The sequence below is a fragment of the Ursus arctos genome, unplaced genomic scaffold, assembly GCF_023065955.2.
Source record: "Ursus arctos isolate Adak ecotype North America unplaced genomic scaffold, UrsArc2.0 scaffold_4, whole genome shotgun sequence".
In the NCBI taxonomy this organism is placed as follows: Eukaryota; Metazoa; Chordata; class Mammalia; order Carnivora; family Ursidae; genus Ursus; species Ursus arctos.
The window spans coordinates 22,393,796-22,415,219 of record NW_026623056.1 but is presented as its reverse complement, the minus strand read 5'-3'; positions in this window follow the sequence as shown (position 1 = coordinate 22,415,219).

Sequence of the window (21,424 nt, the reverse complement as noted above, 5' to 3'; positions counted from 1 at the left end):
AAAGTCACACAGCTAGTAAGAGCAGAGTCACAATTTGAACCTGGGAAATCTGAGCCCTGTCTCTGGGCTCCTAACCACTCAGCAGTTTGACAGTAAACGTTGTCAAATATTTCAAGGTTATTAGCTTGAATAGCCACCCAATTTATTAGCCCATTCTGTAGACCAACTTCTATTTATGCTTCAAATATGAACTGAGGTCTCTTCTTCTAGAAGACGTCTTTGGACCATTTCAGGCTACATTGGGGGTCCAGCTTTCATCCTGTCCATAAGGTTTAGAACATCTTGATGTCAAAACTGTGACTTAGTTTTTGAATTCCCAATGCTTGACATAGCACTGAGAGCTAAAGAGGAGCTTGTAAAATGTTAGCATATTGCAATAGGCAGGATGTTTAAACTTCAGCAATAATTAGAGATCCAAAGAAAATTGAATACAATCTTAAGATCATAAAAAAGCTTTTGGATATTTAGAAAGCAATAAGCTAACTTTGTAAAATTTATTTGAAAGACTCTGAAATTTTCCAAACTTAAATTTGCATAAATTATCTTAAAAACAAAAGAGACTTTTAGAAGGAAAAATGTCTTGTTTTCAATTAAATAGTTGAATTACCTTGAACGACATCAGTTCAAAGTCACTATTCTGCTCTAAAGGCCATTGTCACTATGTTTATAATCTGCCTATTTAATATTGATATATTTGGGTACATTTCAAAATATAGTATGAATCAATTCACTGCCTTATTTTTTCTTGTTAGCATTATTTTAATTTAACATATTTTGAATGCCCCTTATGGTCTGAATCAGAAGCACAAAGAGCTATAAGACAGAATACCAGCCATCAAGAAAATCATAATGTAGTTCGGGAAAATGTATACTTCAATGAAAACAAGATGACTGTGGGTGAGAAGAACTGGAGTGGCACTGCTAGTGGCCTGGCTCAAGCACTTAAAAATAACGATTAGGTCATACACCTACACCAAACGTTGATTTGTGTCAGTAAGCATCCAAGAAAGAAGCCAATAGCACAAAGAGTTGAACTGAAGAGAGCCTAATAAAGGGCACATTTACCTTACAGAGGTGTGTGCATGGATGGAGGACCTGATACGGAATGGCAAAGTGCCCAGATACTAGCAACGCTAGGGATAAAATCTCTTGGCCTGAAGAGGCCAGGAGAGAAAATGTTGCTGCCAAAAGACAACAGTGGAAAAACAGGTCCATAACAGAAGCTGGTGGAGAACTGAGGAACTGATAAACAATCACCTGGAGTGCAGAAGGCGTGGGAGGTAGGAACATAAATATACAAAACTGTGTATCCTCCTGCACTCCGTTCTCTTGTGGGTACCTCCTGCACTCCGTTCTCTTGTGGGTACCTCCTTATTTGCTCAATTCATCCAGAAGCCAGAGGTCAAGGAAGGCCATAAATAGAGCCCATAGTTATCAGCTTCCTAGGGCATATGGCTAGACAAAAAAATGTAGAGGATGAAGCTGGAAGAACATATCCCCTTAAGAAAATGAAGTATCTAAGTATTACAGTTTGCCTGGGAACATGGGGATAAGCCATTCCCATGACATAGGCAAGAGGGTTCTCCCAGACCTCCCCAAGTGCAGCTGTGGCCTTTGTGCCCAATGCACTTGGAATACACTGAGACTGGGCCCAGATGTTGGAACTTATGTGAAGACTCAGTCAAAGGGGTTCCATGTCACTCGAGTACTGACCACTTATATTCCCTGCTCCCAGAAATTAATTTTATTCCCAGCTGACTTATAACTCATGCTATGAAAGACTCATTCAAAAAAAAAAAAAAATCACAGGGAATAGCTGAACTCAAAGGAACATCTAAAGATATCCGCCAGAAAACAAAGTCATATTTATTTATAAGATACCTCTTTAGTAAGTTGAGAATTCATAGTCACTTAACCATTACAGAAAGTGAGTACAGATGGGATTAGAAGAGAGATCTGGGACTAAAGGAGAGACATCGCGCAGATGATCCCCCAGAGGAAGTGGGTTTTGAACTGAGGCTTGAAGGAACTGTGGCACCTGGCCTAACAAGAACTAAGTTGGAAGAGTAAGCTGGAAGCATTAAGAGTAATGTCACAGAGGTAGAATGAATTATGGCACAACGGGGAGCAAATCTAGTGCCCAAAACATAGGATTTGAGTTGGTAGAATTTTCAAATGCCTTTTAGAATACCCTGACCACTACTGTAGTATCTGGCATCACTGGTTTTATCAGGCTGAGCCATTTGCAATTGCTGCACTGTGACCACTTTGACCTGTGACTATGACTATGGCAATTTCATATGGTTCAACTTAATACATAAAATGTATTTAATTATATCTGGGATGAGCCATTCTGAGCCCACAGCTTCAGTGATGAAGGTGCTCGTGCATCCACTGTTTACATATTTCTCTTTTATTTGTCTCTTGCTGGAAAGTACTTTAACCTTATGCTACGACTTCATATATAATGATATATATGTCATATAATATGTCATATAATATGACTTCATGATATTGTCACACATGCCAAGAATCTATAGGAAAAGAAGCTCATTAATGACATCTTTGAGAGCAATTTTAAGTTGGTGAAAATGTGGTGTGCATCAGCTTCTTCCAGCCATCTCTTCTGTTAAAGCTGCTACTTTTTATTATGTGAGTAGTTAAGGTAATGAACATGCATGAACTGAATGATTCTTCACTGTGGAATATTAATATGCACTTCATCAACATTAACAATTAAAAAAAAAGAAAGTTGATATTATAATAAGAACACATTTTAACTTCTATTGATGGGTGAAATTTTTAAAGTTTGATAGTATTTACTGATGAATTGGTTTTGACCCAGCACTTCCATTTTCAGGAACTTATCACCTGAATACACTTGCCAACAAAGATTCATGTATAAAAATGTTTCCCGTCGCACTGTTGTGCTGCAAACAGCACAAATGTCTTTCAGTATTAAATTGATTAATTTATTTATGGCACTGATGATCCATCCATGCAATGTAGTACCATGCAGTCTTAAACACTGAGATGAATTTATATATACTGACATGGAAAAACAGCCCACCCATATTTTAAATAAATAAAACAAATTTTAAAATTTTATATTTTGACTTCCTTTTGTGTATATTTATATATTTTTCATATATGTGAATAGAGTGCAAATGAGAGGAGAACATCTCGAATAAAATGGCCCCAAAGAAGGAGGATAAGAAGTCCAGTGGGTCGTACTTCTCCTTCTCACATCATCAGTTTTCAAACTGTTTTAAAATGTATAAGTACATCTCTCTTTAAAATTAAAATGTCAAATGACTGCTTTGATCTGTTTGCTGTATTATGAATTTCCTTCTTCTGTGCATTAGCCTCAGAGCCAGGAAGGGCCAAGCTACTCAGATGGCTGACCTGAAGGCCTGGTAGCAGCTGCAGAGCGGCTCCTGAGGACCAGGGTGCTAGAGGTAACTGCCTGAACACTGAGATCTCCGGCTCTCCGAGTCGCTTTTATCGGTATCTGATTTTAGCTCTGCCACCATTAGTGATCCTTCATACTTGAACCAAATATTTGCCTTTTGTACATAGCTTCTAGAGGTAACTGCCATAGGAAAAAATGGACCTAATCTTCTTTGTAAGGGAAGCTTTAGAAAACTAAAGCAGTCTTTTTCACAGGTCACCAAATCTCACCCCTCATGAGGTCACTGCTTTGGCAAGTGAGCAGATGAGAACTTGACGTATAAACTCAGATTCTATAACCATGACTGTCATGCTGTAAATGCTCAAAAATATAAATGTTGTATTATTATTATACAGATGGGAAAACTGAGCTTCTGAGAGGAAAAATCTCGCTGTGAGTTAGTAACAGAGACATTAAAATTACCACAATATTCTGACTCCCCGTTACAAAGATTTCAAGGTGCATATTTATTCGAAGGAGTTCCTGGAATCTGCTAGTCAGTCAGTCATTATTCTGCTCTGTGGCACATGCTTTGGGATACAATAGTAAAGACGCCGCTTTGGGGCAAAAATCCTATATCCTAGAGATCACTTCTTAAATGGAATTTCTTTTTTTTTTTTTTTAAGATTTTATTTATTTATGTGACAGTGATAGGGACAGCCAGAGAGAGAGGGAACACAGGCAGGGGGAGTGGGAGAGGAAGAAGCAGGACTCAATCCCGGAAGGCCGGGATCACGCCCTGAGTCAAAGGCAGACGCTTAATGACTGCGCTACCCCGGCGCCCCTAAATGGAATTTCTTTAAGATGGAATGACTCAGAGAGGTTAAAGTCTTTGCTTGTTTTGAGAGTAAAGGTAATGGTTATTAGGGAATAAAGGTAGCAAAATGGGATATGTGGATCCTGATGGGGCAACGCTGTGTAAGAAAAAGTCAACTAAAAGCTGCAACATAGTGGTAAGTGCTATTATAAAATGGTATTTGGCAATGATTTAAAGTGTTTTAAGACAAGAGGGGCCTTTTTAATTAAAATATTATTCAAATCCTGAAAAAAAGTTGTACTTTTAGCCTGTATTATTTCTTAAAACATACAGTTAAACATAATGCTATGTGATTAGCAATGCTTTAAACAATTTTTATTCTATTCATTAAAGTAGCACCCAAATACATTTGAAAAGTAATGCCCAAAAGCATAGTGTTTAATATATATATTTTTGAATACAGAAAACTCTTGGCAAGTTCTTTGAACTTTTTGTCCTGGTAAGTATGGAATCATTGGTGCAGTAGAAAGAATCCAGGACTTGGAGTTTAAAAATGTGTGTGTATATCTAGATTAACCAGTGAGTGCATTCTCTTTGGATAGGGATGTGTGCTTGGGAATTGACATGGTGTCAAAATTTTGCATAATTACAAAGTTGGCACAGAGAACATGATATTCAAGGAAGCTACCGATAACATTGACACCTAATAAGGAAAGATTTGTCATGGCTCTATTTCCTATGATTCTTTTTTTTTTTAAAGATTTTATTTATTTATTTATTTGACAGAGAGAGAGAGAGACAGCGAGTGAGAGAGGGAACAAAAGAGGGGGAGCGGAGCAGGGAGCCCGATGTGGGGCTCGATTCCAGGACTCTGGGATCACGCCCCGGGCCAAAGGCAGACGCTTATCGACTGAGTCACCCAGGTGCCCCGATTTCCTATGATTCTGATCTATTCTTAGTCTTGGTGTCTCTTTCTTTCTAATTATCATAGAACAGAGACTTCTACTAAGATAGATGCACCCTCCCACCAAGGATTTGGAGATAAGAAACAGAAAGCGGTTCTCTAGCTTTAACTAATTAGGCATTTATTGGATGAGGGCAGAATGTCTCCCAAGCTTAATCAGTGTTATTAAAAGTTCTGAAGAAATAATACATTAACTTAAGACCCGGGGTAACACAACAAAGTAGTATTTAGAGAAGCAAATTTTATGAGACTGTGACAGCACTGTCATGCAGGAAAGAGAAAGAGCAAGGGGGCAAAAGAGATTGAATCAAGCCTGGCGTGTGTGTGTGTATGTGTGTGTGTGTGTGTGTGTACACGTAGGTGCTCACATGCACATCCATGAGAGTAGGTGCAGAGTTTGGGCACAGGTATTCACCTCCCTTCCTACAGGGAAAACAGATGCCCTGAATGTGTTACAATTAACTCAGTATCATCTATAAACTAGTCTTGAATCTACATATAAGCTAACTACTTAAAATGCTTTACCACAAATTATGTAACTTAACAAATTTTCCTATTGCCCAACCTTGTGAATTTAGTTAATAAGAGTTTGTCACTGAGAGTTTGATGATCTATTAATTATAAAGTCCAATGTAATAAATAATGCATTTATTAGTCATCTCAGAGAACGTCTTTTAAATATGTATACCCAAGCTGTTGATCAATGTTTTGACTCTTGCAGCTTCTGAAAGACAAACCACAAGAGCAATATGATTTTTCAGGAGTCAAAAATAGACCTTACACACTTTTTTAGTGAGCTTAAGGAAATGTTTTTAAAATATTATGCAGAATTTATGATTGCTATGCAAACAGATATAGACTTAAAATCTTCCTGGATTCAGTTGTGGAAAGGACTAGATGATCTGATGAGTCTTTCCTATTTTTAATTCTAATTAATTTAGCATATTTCTCTTTTTTTCCCTTTAACAGGTGCTTTTTCTTTTCCCCCCTCTAGTATATACCACTGGAAATTTATATAGAAAAGAATCCTATTATAATTGAGAACAGTTCCCTACTGCCCAACTTCCTACTGAAGAGGAAAAAGAAACATTTGCTACATTCAGTTTACAAAATAAATTTATTCTCCAGACCTATCTATGAAAACTGTGTTGTCATTCAGTGTTTCTGACATGAATTTAACCAGATTTCAAATTTATTTATTTGTATAACATCTTCAGGTGTTGATTACAACACATATTTGGATGGAAAATAAAATTGGATGGATTTCAGCCAAGACAGTTACTTCATAGCACAAAGTTCTATGGATACTGGATGAAGCATACTTAATGGAAAGCTTTACAGTGATTGCTACACTGTTTGGTAGAAAAGTTTCAGGCTCTTAAGAAAAAGACCCTGCACATCTCAAAGAATAGGAATTAATGCTAGAAAATCACTTTGCTCTCGTCTTTCTTTTGCCAATATAAGACTCAGCTTTCCAGAAAGGTGGCTGGAAGTTTGATATATCTAGATGTATTATGGGTAATAATCAAATATGATGCCCGGGACCACAAAGCAGCAAGTGCACAGAGGATGATCACTACGCTATGAGGCAGTCTGGAAACGCTGTCATGTAGGAGACAAATGAAGGTGAGGCCTTGAAAGTAAATTCTGACATTTGTCCCTTTGGCTTGACTCATTCTTCACATTTTAATTTAGGTCTACATCATACCTTGCCTAAAACTTTATCATATCCTTGTAATTTGTCTTTCTCTAAATTCAACATATTTCCAATCTATCACCACAGTTGTCACCAGAATTATCTTTCTGGTTGGAAATCTGTTAAAATTACTTCCCACTTGGTAACCCTGGTATGGCAATCTATTGACTCTTGATAAAATTTCCATCTTCTTAACATGATCACACCAGACCTTCCATAATTTGCTCCCAACTATATTACTAGTCTATTTTCCCCTCTTTATCATACAATAATAATTCAGCACATATCCTTTATCGACATGCAGCAAATGCATGTCTGGTGCATCTATGAAAAAAAAAATACAAAGAATTGAGGCAATATGAAGAAAACCCCCATATATCCTCCTTTTCTTCTTCCAGTTTCAATGATATGGATTTTCCTTTCTTTCTCCCTCTCCCTCTTCCTTTTTCTTTTCTATTTTAGTTATCCTTTACTTACACACACACACACATTTTTTATAACAAAATCTAGATATCTATCTGCTCTCTAGGAAAATATCAGTAGCCTTAAAATAATTTAACACTGAACATTCCTGCCTCACTTTTTATTATTTTCTATAATTTTACCTATACATTTTAAATATAGTCATAGTTAATTTTATTATTCTTCAATGGTTTATTACTGTAACCAACAGGCACTAATGACCATTTTGGCTTATCGTCATTTCACGGGTTTTAAAACATCTGCCTCAAGGAGCGTCTGGATGGCTCAGTTGTTTGAGCATCCAACTCTTTGATTTTGTCTCAGGGTTGTGGGACTGAGTCCCGCATCTGTCTCCACACTGAGTGGGGAGTCTGCTTGAGATTCTCTCTCTTCCTCTCCCTCTGCCCCTCCCCTTGCTTGTGCGTGGTCTCTCTCTCAAAATTAATTAAAAAATGAAACATCTCAGTTTACTATTTTTTAGGAATTACCTAATAATGATAATCATTTTTATATTTTTGTATGTATAAAGATATCTATTTTGGAGGTCTAAATCTTAACCGATTGTTTAACATGAAGAAAATGAAAAGATTTGCAATAGTTTCCCCACAAGAAGTTGCAAATCTTAGATTTGCAGTGATTTCCTTCAATGGCACTGAGGCAATGTTTCTGGGATTAACTAAACTTTACCATGATTTATTATCTTTTTTTCTACATATTCTCCACTTCAGTTTGCCAGAATCACAGCTAGTAATTTTATGTGTACCTGAATGAGTAGGAACAAGCTGTAACTGCCCTTTCCTGTTGTCTTAGTCCATTTGGGCTGCTGTAACAAAATACCTCAGACTGGTCCTAGCAATTTTATAAACAACAGAAAGTTATTTCTCCCAGTTCTGGAAACTGGGAAGTTCAAGAACAAGTCACTGATAGATCCAGTGTCTGGTGAGGACCTGCTTACTGGTTCACAGACAACAATTTTCCCACTGTGTCCTCACATGGTGGAAGGACAGAGTGAATTCTCTGGGGTCTCTTTCATAAGGGCACCAATCCCACTCATGAGGGCTCTACCCCCATGACCTAATCACCTCCCACCAAAGATCCCACCTTCAAATACTATGACACTGGGGATTAGGTTACAACATACAAAATTTTAGGACATAAACCTTCTGTCTATGGCAGCTGTTTTGTTACTTTCTCTCTTTTCAAGTTTATAATTTTTTTAATTAACATATAATGCATTATTTGTTTCAGGGGTACAGGTCTGTGATTCATCAGTCTTACACAACACACAATACTCACCACAACACATACTCTCCCCAATGTCCATCATCCAGCCACCCCATACCACACCCCCCTCCCCTCCAGCAATCCTCAGTTTGTTTCCTAAGATTAAGAGTCTCTTCTGGTTTGTGGGTATTATGCTAAGCAAAATAAGTCAATTAGAGAAAGGTAATTATCATATGGTCTCACTGATATGCGGCATTTAAGAAACAAGGCAGAGATCATAGGGGAAGAGAGGAAAAAATGAAACAAGATGAAACCATAAAGGAAGACAAACCATAAGTTTACAATGGTTCTTAAAAGTAATTACAAGGTTATATAGGTTATGACACCTTTACAAAATAGCTATCCTTTCTTTTCCAGTGATCTGTAAATACTTGTATAAATCGTAGTTACAATTTGCATAAATGTTTCACAGATCTTTATTATAAAGAAAGTTGTCACTTTTATTGTTGTTTTTATGTATTTCTAACTTAATTGTATTGTGGTCACAGAACGTTAATTTTATTGTGGCCAGGGAACATGGTCTGCAGAATGTAGACCACTGACATTTGGGGAGACTAGTTTTTATGGACTGGTTACATGGCCTATTTTCCTAAGGGTTTCTTATGAGCTTTAATTGATTTCTAATTATAGGATTCAGGGTTCTAAATGTGCCCATTAAAAGAAGTTAACTGTACTGTCCAAAATTCACATATCCTTGCTTATATATTTTTTAGTGTAACCACTACTGAAATATTGTGCTAAAATCTTACTAAAAGCAACTGCTAAATTTCTTAGTAAAAGAAGTGGTACTGTCTACTCCTTTTTTCCTGTCAATTTTTATTTTGTATAATTTGACACTTTGTTATTATGTGCATGTAAGTTTAAGATTGCTATGTGATGGGGTGTCTGGGTGGCTCAGTTGGTTAAGCATCTGACTCTTGATTTTGGTTCAAGTCATGATCTCAGGGTCCTGAGATGGAGCGCCATGTCAAGCTCCCTGCTTGGTGGGGAATCTGCTTGTCTCCTTCTCCCTCTGTCCCTCCCCCTGCTTCCTCTCCCTCTCAAATCAATCAATCACTCAATCAATCAATCTTTAAAAAATTGCTATGTGATCTTGGTCAGTTGAGTCATTTATCCTTATCTTAGTAATGATTTTTACCTTTACATCTATTTTGTCTGATTTTAATATATTTATTCTACTTCCATTCCCCTGCAGGAACCTTGCTATATTTGGTTCTATTGCCTATGGTCTACCAGCTTGGTCTTCCACTTGGAAGGCTACAGATTAGAAGCTTTAAGATATCTTCTTTAGGGCCATGAACTGTGGAGACAATTTGTAGTTGCTGATTGAGCTATCTGGGTTACTCATACATGCCCACGATAAGACCCCAATTTTACAAAGGGACTAGATCAAGCTGCTGAATGAATTTCCCTGTCCACATTGCTATCTGGATCCATCATTGTACTAGACATGACAACACATCCACCCTCATAGACTGAGCACACATTTACAGGAATCAGTATTTCTAATGCAGAAGATCTCACTCCATGTGTTAGTTCTACCTGAACTGTCCCTTTGATTTGTAGTAAGTGGGCCAGCCACCTTGCAGGAGAGGTGGCCCTTGCCTGGTCCCAAAAGATTAACTACGTCATACCATTGGTACTCTCTCAGGGCTGTGGGCAGTGCCTCACTGCTGTTGATACATCTTGCTGCTCCAGTTTGATCAGCTGATTCTAGCAATACTATTATGACCCTTGAAATTAATCATTGTCATGTTTTTCGATTTCTGGTTCTTTTGCAATCTGGCCATGTGCACATTTTATTGTAAAAGCCACTCAAAAATGGACCTATATATACTAAAGGGAATTGATGTGTCTTCCATTCTACCTACTATCTCCTCACAGCCATCTGGTACGAATGAGCATTGGAATAACCTCCTCAAATGTGGACTAAAAACCATTTCTGACCTTAACTTCTCATGATCAGTTTGATCACTAAATACGGCTATTTCTCAGAAAGGGATCATCTCTTACTCACTTTCTATTTTCAAAATTCTAGATCCTTCCTGATCTATTCTTGGGTATAATGCTTCTTTCTTTCCCCCAATAGCAACCCGGGCTGGACTGTCTGGAACTACCTTCAAGTGGCCACCCATCCAAAAGGGGGCCTAAGAATTCAAACCTAATTGTAGTTCAACCACTTATAACCTTTTGCTGGATTGACATGGGCCTAAGTCCTAAGGATAATTACTATTTGGTTGCATAAGCCACTCATGTTACCCCTAAGTAACATATAAGGGCCAAAGTAAGTGACATAATGGATCTCTGCTAAGTTTTATAAAAATGCCTTTGTCCTTCTTCCACTTGACCTTTCTAAGAGTCTCATGCTCTATCAACAGAGCTAGCCAGGCAGTTATGTACTTGACCCTTTTAGATACCAGGTCTTAGTGTAAGGAGGGAATTGTCGGGGGGGAAAATGTAACTATAGATACAGCAATGGGATACAGCAATTTTGTGGCAATAGAGGTAGAATAATAACCCAGATCACCCAGGAACCTGTGGAAGGAACAACGTAAACCCTCAGGGGTACACCAGAAAAGGTACATTAATGATCTTTTCTCTTGAAGACCTACCACTAGAGTCTTCCTCATGAAGAAAAATGCCCTTATATGGCTCTTCCAAATTTCAATTCAATTGGAAGTGCAGCTAAGAAATTTGTTCCTGACTTAAGCTGAGGTGATTGATGATACCTCTGGTGGTCCATTATTCTGCCTCTTACAGTGAGCGAAGGAAGTCAGACACATACAGAATGTGCCATATGATTTCATTTATATGAAGTTCAAGGACAAGCAAAACTAATCTATAATGCTAGAAGCCAGAATAATAGTTACCCCAGGAATAGGGGCTGTATTAACTGAAAAGGGACACAACATTATTTTCCGGGATGATGGAAATATTCTGTATCCTCATTTCTGGTGTAGTCAAATGCAAAATGCAAATATCTGTATACTTTAGGTTTATGAACTTTAATATATGTAAGTTACTCTCAATTAAATATTTCAAAAAGATTCCTAGGGGGAGAGCACTATTTTTCTCCCCTTCTAACAAATTCTTGTTTTTGTCTTTGTGATGTGTTTGTCATTCACCCTTATTCTCTGTAGAGTCTGTTGAGGTCCCAGTTTTGTCCGACAGTTGTCAACTTGGGAGTTTCTCAGACTTTATCTTCTGCCCCTGCCCATATCACATGGAGTCATCAAAGTGCTTTCTCCAAGGTGAGCCGACACCCTCAGAGTAAAGACTGGCTGTGCAACCTTATGTTTCCCAGGGTTACTGTATTGTTTATTTTACTCATCACATCCCTATTTTCATGTCACCTTGAAACTGGTATTAAGAAATGTGTGCGAGTGCACATGCATTTCAAACACTTTTTATCAAGCCTTATTATAGTTTTAATCAAGAGGGTCACTCGGGCTTTCTACTAGACCGCAGGAAGGGAGTGACTCTCTTAGCTTCACTTTTCCTCTGTGCTTTAGACCTTTGGTTTGCAGGCTCATTTTGAGTGGAGGTGTGTCTGTGGCTTATTTTTCTCTTGATCTCTGTACTCATTGTAGCCAGTATAACTATTTTGCAGGAGCACTCCTGTATCTTCATCCCGCAACCCAGAACCAGATCTAATATTTACAACTGGGTGCTACTCTCCTGTGACAGAACCATGGAAAGACTTGTTCGTTCACTGAATCCCTCCTAGCCTGACCCAGGTACTTTGTATATGGCTTTGTGTTCTTTCTCTCACCATCTCAGATACACAATTCCACTTAAGAAGTAATCCCAACAAGTCTTCACAGCTTTTTGGCCTTCTTTCACAGGTTAGAACAACACATCTGGCTTCTGATTTAATATAAGGAACGTGGCTTCTGTCACCTACCACACATGCATACCCTCTACTAGAGAAACTGATTGCCCCAGGCTGCATCTGGTATCAGAGTCTAGAAGACATTGGCTAAAGCAAACAGTTGCTTCTACAAATTTTTGTTCTGGTTAAGCATGAACATGTTTCTGTCTGAAATGGTATTTTCAAAAATCTGTTTTATCTGTTATTGCAATATTTAGAGAGAAGAGCACAGCAAAAAGCACAATCTGACAATGTGCTACCCGAATTAAAATATCCACCTCTGGATTTTGTAACTGTCGATCCCTTTAACAAAATTCACAATAAAACATCACTTTTTCTTTAACACCCGGATGAATTTAAACCTGTTTTGTGAAGCATTTCTCCTCTCATTTTCCTAGGAAGAATAAATAAACCTTCCCCTTAAGTCCTTACTGAACTTTACGTGGGTCTTAGAGCTATCATACTATATTGCATTGTTTTCTCGCATCTTCTCCTATGAAATTCCGAGCTCCCTGAGAGAAGGGATCTTATCTTGTTCAAATCTGAATCATCAGTACATAGCAATGTGCCTGCTAAATTAAGTGCTCAATGAATTATTGGAATTTAATAATTAAACACCTCAGTTTAATTTCTAGGACCTTATAATCTGACTCCACATAAGTCCTACTGCTTTTTTCCCCTTATTTCTTATACACCAGCTAAGTGTATTGCCTCATGTTTCCCAAACATGCTGTGACATGCTCATTCTTTTCTTTGGGCTTTTTTCTTACTTGGACTATTATCTCCCTGCTTTGAAAATCGGCAGTGTACCTGTGGTATATTTAAAAACTCTCTACTTACAGCAGTATTTTTAAATCATGAAATACAATGACCAATGTATATATTTTTAAAAGACATATCAATGAAAAGCCTCAGAAAAATTGCAGGGGCATCTAGGAGAAGCGATTCAAACCTAGGTGACATTAAACACAAGTTCAAGTTTCATTCTGATTGCATTGGCCTGAATTTCACTGAACTCTCTGATATATGTCAGCGTTTTAATGCGCAACAGAGAAATATGATGTCTGCTGTGTATCACGTTGAAGTGTGCTTTCCAGAGGTTCCAGGGCTAAGGAGCTTATTTGGACTTTGTTGTTATTGCAAAACCACACAAATATTATGCTGATGGTAAAGCCTACAATTTGACTAAAATGTACATTTAAAATGCCATGTATATGTTCCATCCAAACATATTAAACGAGTAGCACCAGTGCAACTTTGCATGTGTTTAGAGAGGAAATCATTTTAGTGTTTGGATTCATCCCACGCAGTTTTCAATTCACATCTTAAGAGTGTAGCAGGATACAATCAAAAATGGAATTCTGAAAGCTGAATCTCTTATTAGCATGTGTTTTTCTGAACAACAGACTTCAGATAAAGGAGGAATGGTCTCCTTCTCCTTTAGATATATCACATAGGAAATTCAAAGTGATTGATCAAATTTATGTCTCATATTAATTTTTGCAGCTGAATTTATGAAAACCACACAAGAAATGAGATCAGTTCTTCTCATTTATTTCAAGCTTGGCTAATAGGACATGTCTTAAAAGACAGGAAAATATGTAAATAAGATATGTGATTAAATGACTGTTAATTATAGATGCTTAATAAATATTTGTTAATTCACTATTAACTAAACTGACCAAAAAAGTATATGTGTAAACATAGCATAATAGTTTAAGCCTACATATTTTGGATATGTCTGCCTATATTTAAACCCCAACTTCACCAGTCAAGCCAAGTATTAAGTATTCTCTGCCTCTGAAACTTCTTGCATAAAATCAATATCTTGTAGTACTTTTAAGTGAATATAGTATAGAATATATAAACCAATTGTATTCTCATATACATTCTCTAAAAAACTGTATAGGTACATAAAATATTTACACATATACAGTGTTGTTAGAAAATGAAATTAGCTAATTTATATAAATACATGAGTTTATATACAATTAAACATAAAAATGTGTACCAACATACACAGGAGCTCATATATATATATATATATATATATATATATATATATATATATATATATATATATATATACATGCATGCGTCTGTGTCTGTGAAATGCTTTGAACACTTTGTACCTGATGAGTACCTGGTACATAGAGTAACTGGTTCATGATAAGTGAATAGTGAGTACCTGGTTCATGATAAATAATGTGTTACCAATTATCATCACTAACATTGATTTTTAATGACTGTCTATGCTTTTAGACAAGGCCACCATCTCTTGTACTGACTTTACGTCCACAGTAGCCTACCCCAGTTCATGGTCTGCTCTTTCCCACATCATCAGGTTTTCCTTATTTTTTTTTTTAAAGATTGATTTATTTATCTTAGAGAGATAGAGAGGGAGTGAACAGGAGGAAGGGCAGAGGGAGAGGGAGAGAATCTCAAGCAGAATCCCCACTGAGCATGGAGCCCAAATCAGGGCTCCACTTAGAGCTCTATTCCATGACCCTGAGATCACCAACTGAACCGAAACCAAGAGTCGGACACTGAACTGACTGAGCTACCCAGGCTCCCCATCAGGTGTTTCTTTTCTCCTGGATTTTCCTAAAGACATTCAAACAGGCTGATATTTCTCCCACCTTAACAAATCTTTCTTGACCCACCACTGGGGACAAGGTTTTTTTTGTTCACCCACCTCCAATAAGTGATGCAGGGCATCTATTTAGAAGTAATTTTGACCTGCATCTCATACTTTCAATTAACCAATACCAAATGAACTGTAGACATATATGTGAAAGATAAAACAATACATCTAATAGAAGAAAACAGGAGACTACCTTCACTATTTGGGGATAAAGATCTTTTAAATAGGACACAATAAGGCTCTAACCATAAAAGGAAACATTTGAAAATTGGACTTTGTTAAAATTTAAGCCTTCTGCTCATGAAAAGATACCTCTAGAGTAAAAAGGAAAGCCACGGAGTTGGCTAAGATGTTTGAAACTCATATAACCAAGTTTATATTCAGAATATATTAAAAACCCCAGCAATTCAGTAAGAAAAAGACAAGACAGTCTGATACAGATCCTGGACTAGCACTTTAGAGAAGGATATCCACGTAGCCAGTAACCAACTTAAATAGTAATCAGATAAATGTAAATTAGAATCAAAATGAAATACTACTGCATACTTACCAAAGTGGCAAAAAAAGAAAAAGACAGTTAATACCAACTGTTGGGCAAGGATGTGGAGTAACTGGAACTCTCATGAACTGCCAGTGGGAGTATATGGGGACAACTACTTCTGTAATTCTTTGGGAGTATCAGCTGAAGCTGAACTTTATATATACCAAACGTCTAATGCTTTAAACGTACTATCCGATTGACATATATACTTCGCTACAGTCTGAACATGAGAACAGAGGATTTTATCTGTTGTGTTTGTTGGTGAAACCTAAGTGCCTAGAGCATACTTTGGCTCATTATAAATGTTTAACGAACAACTTTCAATTCCTTTAGTAACATCGTAGAAAGGTTTCTGAATGGAAGTGTTTTATTTGGTTCACGTTGCCTTTTGCATTTGTTATTATTTTTTGTGATTGGTCAGGACAAAATAGTTAATTCTATCCAAAAATACGATAAAGTTATAACAGTATGAAAATTACCATAAAAATCTATTTTAATTTTGATTTAAATAACTTCTTAGTCTCTCAAAATAAAAATAGTAAAACAGCATTTTTTTAAAAAGATTTTATTTATTTATTTGACAGAGAGAGACAGCCAGCAAGAGAGGGAACACAAGCAGGGGGAGTGGGAGAGGGAGAAACAGGCTCCAAGCAGAGCAGGGAGCCTGATGCTGGGCTCGATCCCAGGACCCTGGGATCATGCCCTGAGCCGAAGGCAGACGCTTAACGACTGAGCCACCCAGGTGCCCTTTAAAACAGCATTTTTAATCTCAAGTCTTAAACTCTGAGTCAAAATTCTATTTTTATGACACCTCAGTGATGTAAAGTGGACAGTGACAATTGTTCATGATCATTTAATCCAACTGTGACCTAAGTAATTGATTCTGGAGAAATTTAAAACAGTGTAGGTTCAAGTTATTATAAAGATGGTACTGTGTAGATTAACTGATTAATTTTCTAGACTCAGAGAGAAGATGCTGGCAATAAGAAGAGATTTATATTAGAAATTAGAAAGTCCTAAAGCAATGAAGCCTTGAACTAGATTTTTGTTATGGGTATGAAGACTGCCCTGAGAGTTTTAAGAAAACAGAAAATAACAAATATTTGTAGAAAAGCAGCAATATAGATGGCTTAAAATTTAAGCCCTCCTCCTTAGTTTCAGGTTAGAAAATGTGAATTTTGAGGGGCACGTGGGTGGCTCAGTCATTAAGCGTCTGCCTTCGGCTTGGGTCATGATCCCGGGGTCCTGGGATCGAGCTGGGCATCCGGCTCCTTGCTCAGTGGGAAGCCTGCTTCACCCTCTCCCGCTCCCCCTGCTTGTGTTCCCTCTCTCACTGTTTCTCTCTGTCGAATAAACAAATAAAATCTTTAAAAAAAAAAAAAAAGAAAAGAAAAAAATGTGAATTTTGGAGTTTCCTTGGTTTAGAATTCTATGATTTTATATCTGGCATAGCACATGGTCCTTAATACAAGTTGAATGAGAAATTTAAAAAATTTTCATGATCTAGCACAAATCGTGAATACTTTTTCAGCTTTTGGAACTACACAAATGCAAGTGTGTTTAGTATTAGCTTAATTATGTATTTAATTTTTTAAAATATAATTCTATGTATTTTAAGATGTAACTACATTCAATAATTTGGTAGCTCTAATTTTGATGAAACATTTCCAGCCTTCTGAAGTAGTGGATAATCAGTAGACAAATATACTTATTATTTAGAGAAACTATGAGGTCATTTATATCTCCTTAAGCCTTAACTTCTGGGTCTAGATAATATAGAAAATGGCAATGACTATCTTGTAGTGTAGATCATATTTATACAGATTTGGTGCTCAGCCTGGTACCTGGTAGCATAGAATAAATGTATATATTTAAATAATTACGTATGTATGTAAATATTATTATTGTTGCAGATATTCATAGTCAGTATTTTAAATACTTTCTTAATGACCCGGGAAACACCTAATTGTGCATATAACCAGTCTTGTTTATAAAGAAAAGTTTATAAAATCTAAATTAGAAATGAAAATATCATATTTCAATAGATTTATACTGATTACCCTAAGCACTCCAAGAATACATGTTTTTTGTTTTTTTGTTTTTTTTAAATAAAGTGTTCTCTCTCCCCCAGAAGGCATTTTTGGTTCTGACATATAAAGATTTTTAATATATCTACCTAAAATCTGTTGCTAGACTAAAGTAATTATAAACTAAATTGCGGCCACATATTGTTAAAATGTCCCTATTACCCAAAGCAACCTACAGACTTAATGCAATCTCCTATCAAAATACCAACAGCATTTTTCACAGAACTAGAACAAATAATTCTAAAATATGTATGGAACCACAAGATACCCATTCAGGGTATGCAACCCTGAATACCCAAAGCAATGTTGAGAAAGAAAAACAAAGCTGCAGGTATCACAGTGTCAGAATTCAAGATAACTACAAAGCTATAGTAATTGCAACAGCATGGTACTGGCACAAAAACAGACACACAGATCAATGGAGCAGAATAGAGAGCCCAGAAATAAACCCATACATTTACGGTCAATTAATCTACGACAGAGGAGGCAAGAACATATAAAGGAGGAAAAACAGTCTCTTCGACAAATGGTGCCAGGAAATCCTGCAAAAGAACAATATTGGACCACTTTCTGACACCACACACAAAAATAAACTCAAAATGGATTAAAAACCTAAATGTGAGACCTGAAACCATAAAACTCCTAGAGGGAAGTATAGGCAGTAATTTCTTTGACATCTGCCATAGAAACTTTTTTCTAGGTATGTCTCCTGAGGCAAGGGAAACAAAAGCAAAATTAAACTATTGGTACTACAGCATAATACAAAAGCTTTGCACAGTGATGGAAACCATCAGAAAAATGACAAAGCAATCTACTGAATGGGAGAAGATATTTGCAAATGATACATCTATCTGATAAGGGGTTAATATCCAAAATATATAAAGAATTTATACATTTATACAAGTAAACACCAAAAAACCCCCCAAATAATCCAATTAAAAATGGGCAGAAGACATAAACAGAAATTTCTCCAAAGAATACACAAAAATGGCCAATAGACTCGTGAAAAGATGCTCAACATCACTCATCATCAGGGAAATGCAGATCAAAACCACAATGAGTATCACCTCACACCTGTCAGAATGGCTAAAATCAAAAACACAACAAACAATTGTGGGTGAGGATGTGGAGAAAAAAAGAATCCTCGTGCACTATTAATGGAAATACAAACTAGCACAGCCACTGTAGAAAATAATTTGGAGTTTCTCAAAAAATTAAAACAGAAATACCATATGGTCTAGTACTTCCACTACTGGGTATTCACCCAAATAAAATGAGAACAGTTAAATTGAAAAGATACATGCACCCCTTTGTTTATTGTAGCATTATTTACAACAGCCAAGATATGGAAGCAGCCAAGTGTTCACTGATAAAAAAATGCATAAAGAAGATGTGGTGTGTATATATATAGGATGGAATATTACTCGGCCATAAAAAGAATGAAACCTTGCCATTTGCAACAACACAGATGCACCTAAAGGGTATATGGCTAAGTGAGAAGTCAGTATCATATGATTAATTCATGCATGGAATTTAAGAAACAAAACAACTATAAAAGACAAACAAAAAAAAAATCCCTAGACTCTTAAATAGAGAGAACTGGTCGTTGCCACAGAGGCGGTGGGTGAGGGGATGGCAGAAATAGATAAAGGGGATTACAAATACACTTACGGTGATGATCACAATGTCCAGGATTGTTGAGTCATTATATTGTACACCTGAAACTAATAGAACACTGTATGTTAGTTATGCTTCAATGATAAATTGAGACCACACAATAGAAAAATATTCATTTTCTAGGAGAATAGATAATGTATCTTGTTAAGATCAAATTTGGGGGGTGTCTGGGTGGCTCAATCAGTTACGCAACTGACTCTTGATTTTGGGTCAGGTCATAATCCCAGGGTTGTAAGATGAAGCCCTGTGTGAAGCCCCACACTGGGCGAGGAGCCTGCTTAAGATTCTTTCTCTCCCTCCCCTCATCTCTCTCTCACCCTTTTCAAAAAAGAAAATCAAATTTTGAAAACAATAGAACTCTCGAGGACACTGCAATTATAAGAATAAACTTTAAAAATGTTTTTATAACTGAAAAATGTACTTCTATCTATGGCAAATATTGACCACATAATATTTAATTAAAAAAAAACCCTAAAAGTTACTGTACTTTTGTTTAACTTACTCATGAATTGTTTTCACATTAGCTATAGGATATTTAATTACTGATATTAAAAACAAGCAAGCATAATAGAGCCATTTGAAAACTGCATTTGATTCTCTCAATTAAAAAGCAAGGTTTCCTTCACTCTTAAATCTGCATTCCTTTAACTTGGAAAGAATCTAGTGACAATGATTCTGCATCATCTAATCTATAGCAGGCTACCCAATTCCTAGGGAAAAAGATATGAGCCTATCATAAATAAAACTGATGGACATAGTTGTAGCTCCTTCGTTACTCCTGGGGATGGGTACAGAGAGGGAAATTATTGGAACTGAAATCATATTTAGTTTTTAAAACTGTATTTATGATTTAGAGAAGAGCCAAGAACAGAAAAAAGTTTAAACAGTTATTAGGGGTTTTATGGAAACTGAATAAAAGCATGGTTTCAATGGGAAGCCAAATGTAAGTATAAGAAAAAAAATAGCAGCACTGGCAGGAAACTCTCTGTTTCCTTGAAATAATACATTAAAAATGAAGACAACCATTCTTGAAATACAATGACAAAGCAAACAAAAAATGATTTCCCCATTCTAAGGCCTTTCCAAAGTTAGGGCATTACTTGTCTGTTGGCTTTTTGATTGAATCCTTGATTTGACATTCAACTTTACAGGAAGCTGTTAATTCTCATATACCATTCTATGTTCTACTTTTATTATTGAAACATTGTTCAAAATCTTACACATCCAGGTAGCTACTTTTCTCTGTAAGCTATATGCTAATAATATAAAACAACCTTATTTTGTTTGATTTGTTTAAATAACAAATTATTCAGTGTCTACATGACAGATATTTTATTAGGTTCTGTGAAAAATAGAATAATTAGATATAGTCACTTTCCTGAAAGCAACTTATAACTAAAGGGGAAGAAATAAATATAAATTACATATGTATAAATATCTAAATATACAGGCATATAAAATACATGAATATATGCATACTCTAGATAGAGATGGGAGAAAAAAATGAAGTTGAAAAAGTTATTAAGGAATAGAACTTCCAACAGTGTCCTCTAAAACAGAAAGAAGCTGAAAGGAACTCTCAGTATTCTGAGGGATTTTTCCAATTTGGGATAAGAGATCTTATTACTAAGTTGGAACAGTAAAAGTCGTGAGGCATGAGGAGGTCAGTGCTGGTGCAAAATTATTTGAAGGATTCATACCATTCACTAGAGAATGACAGAGGAAAAGAAACTTCTGGTAAACATAACAGTATAAGAAAAACATGGTTTCTTCTAAGAAAATGAAGACATTAAAAAAAACCTAGTACTGAAGCTACCATCTGTGAGATTATGACTGAATGCCTCTAAGTCAGAATCCCGCCCAGGCAGCGGAACGATTCGGCACGCAGCCCTGCAGAGCCTCGGTTGGCCTCGGTTATCCGGTCCCAGCTGTCCCTGCCTGCGTAGCCTGGCGTGCCCCGCCGCAGCCTGCAGTGCGGCCACCGGGTTTG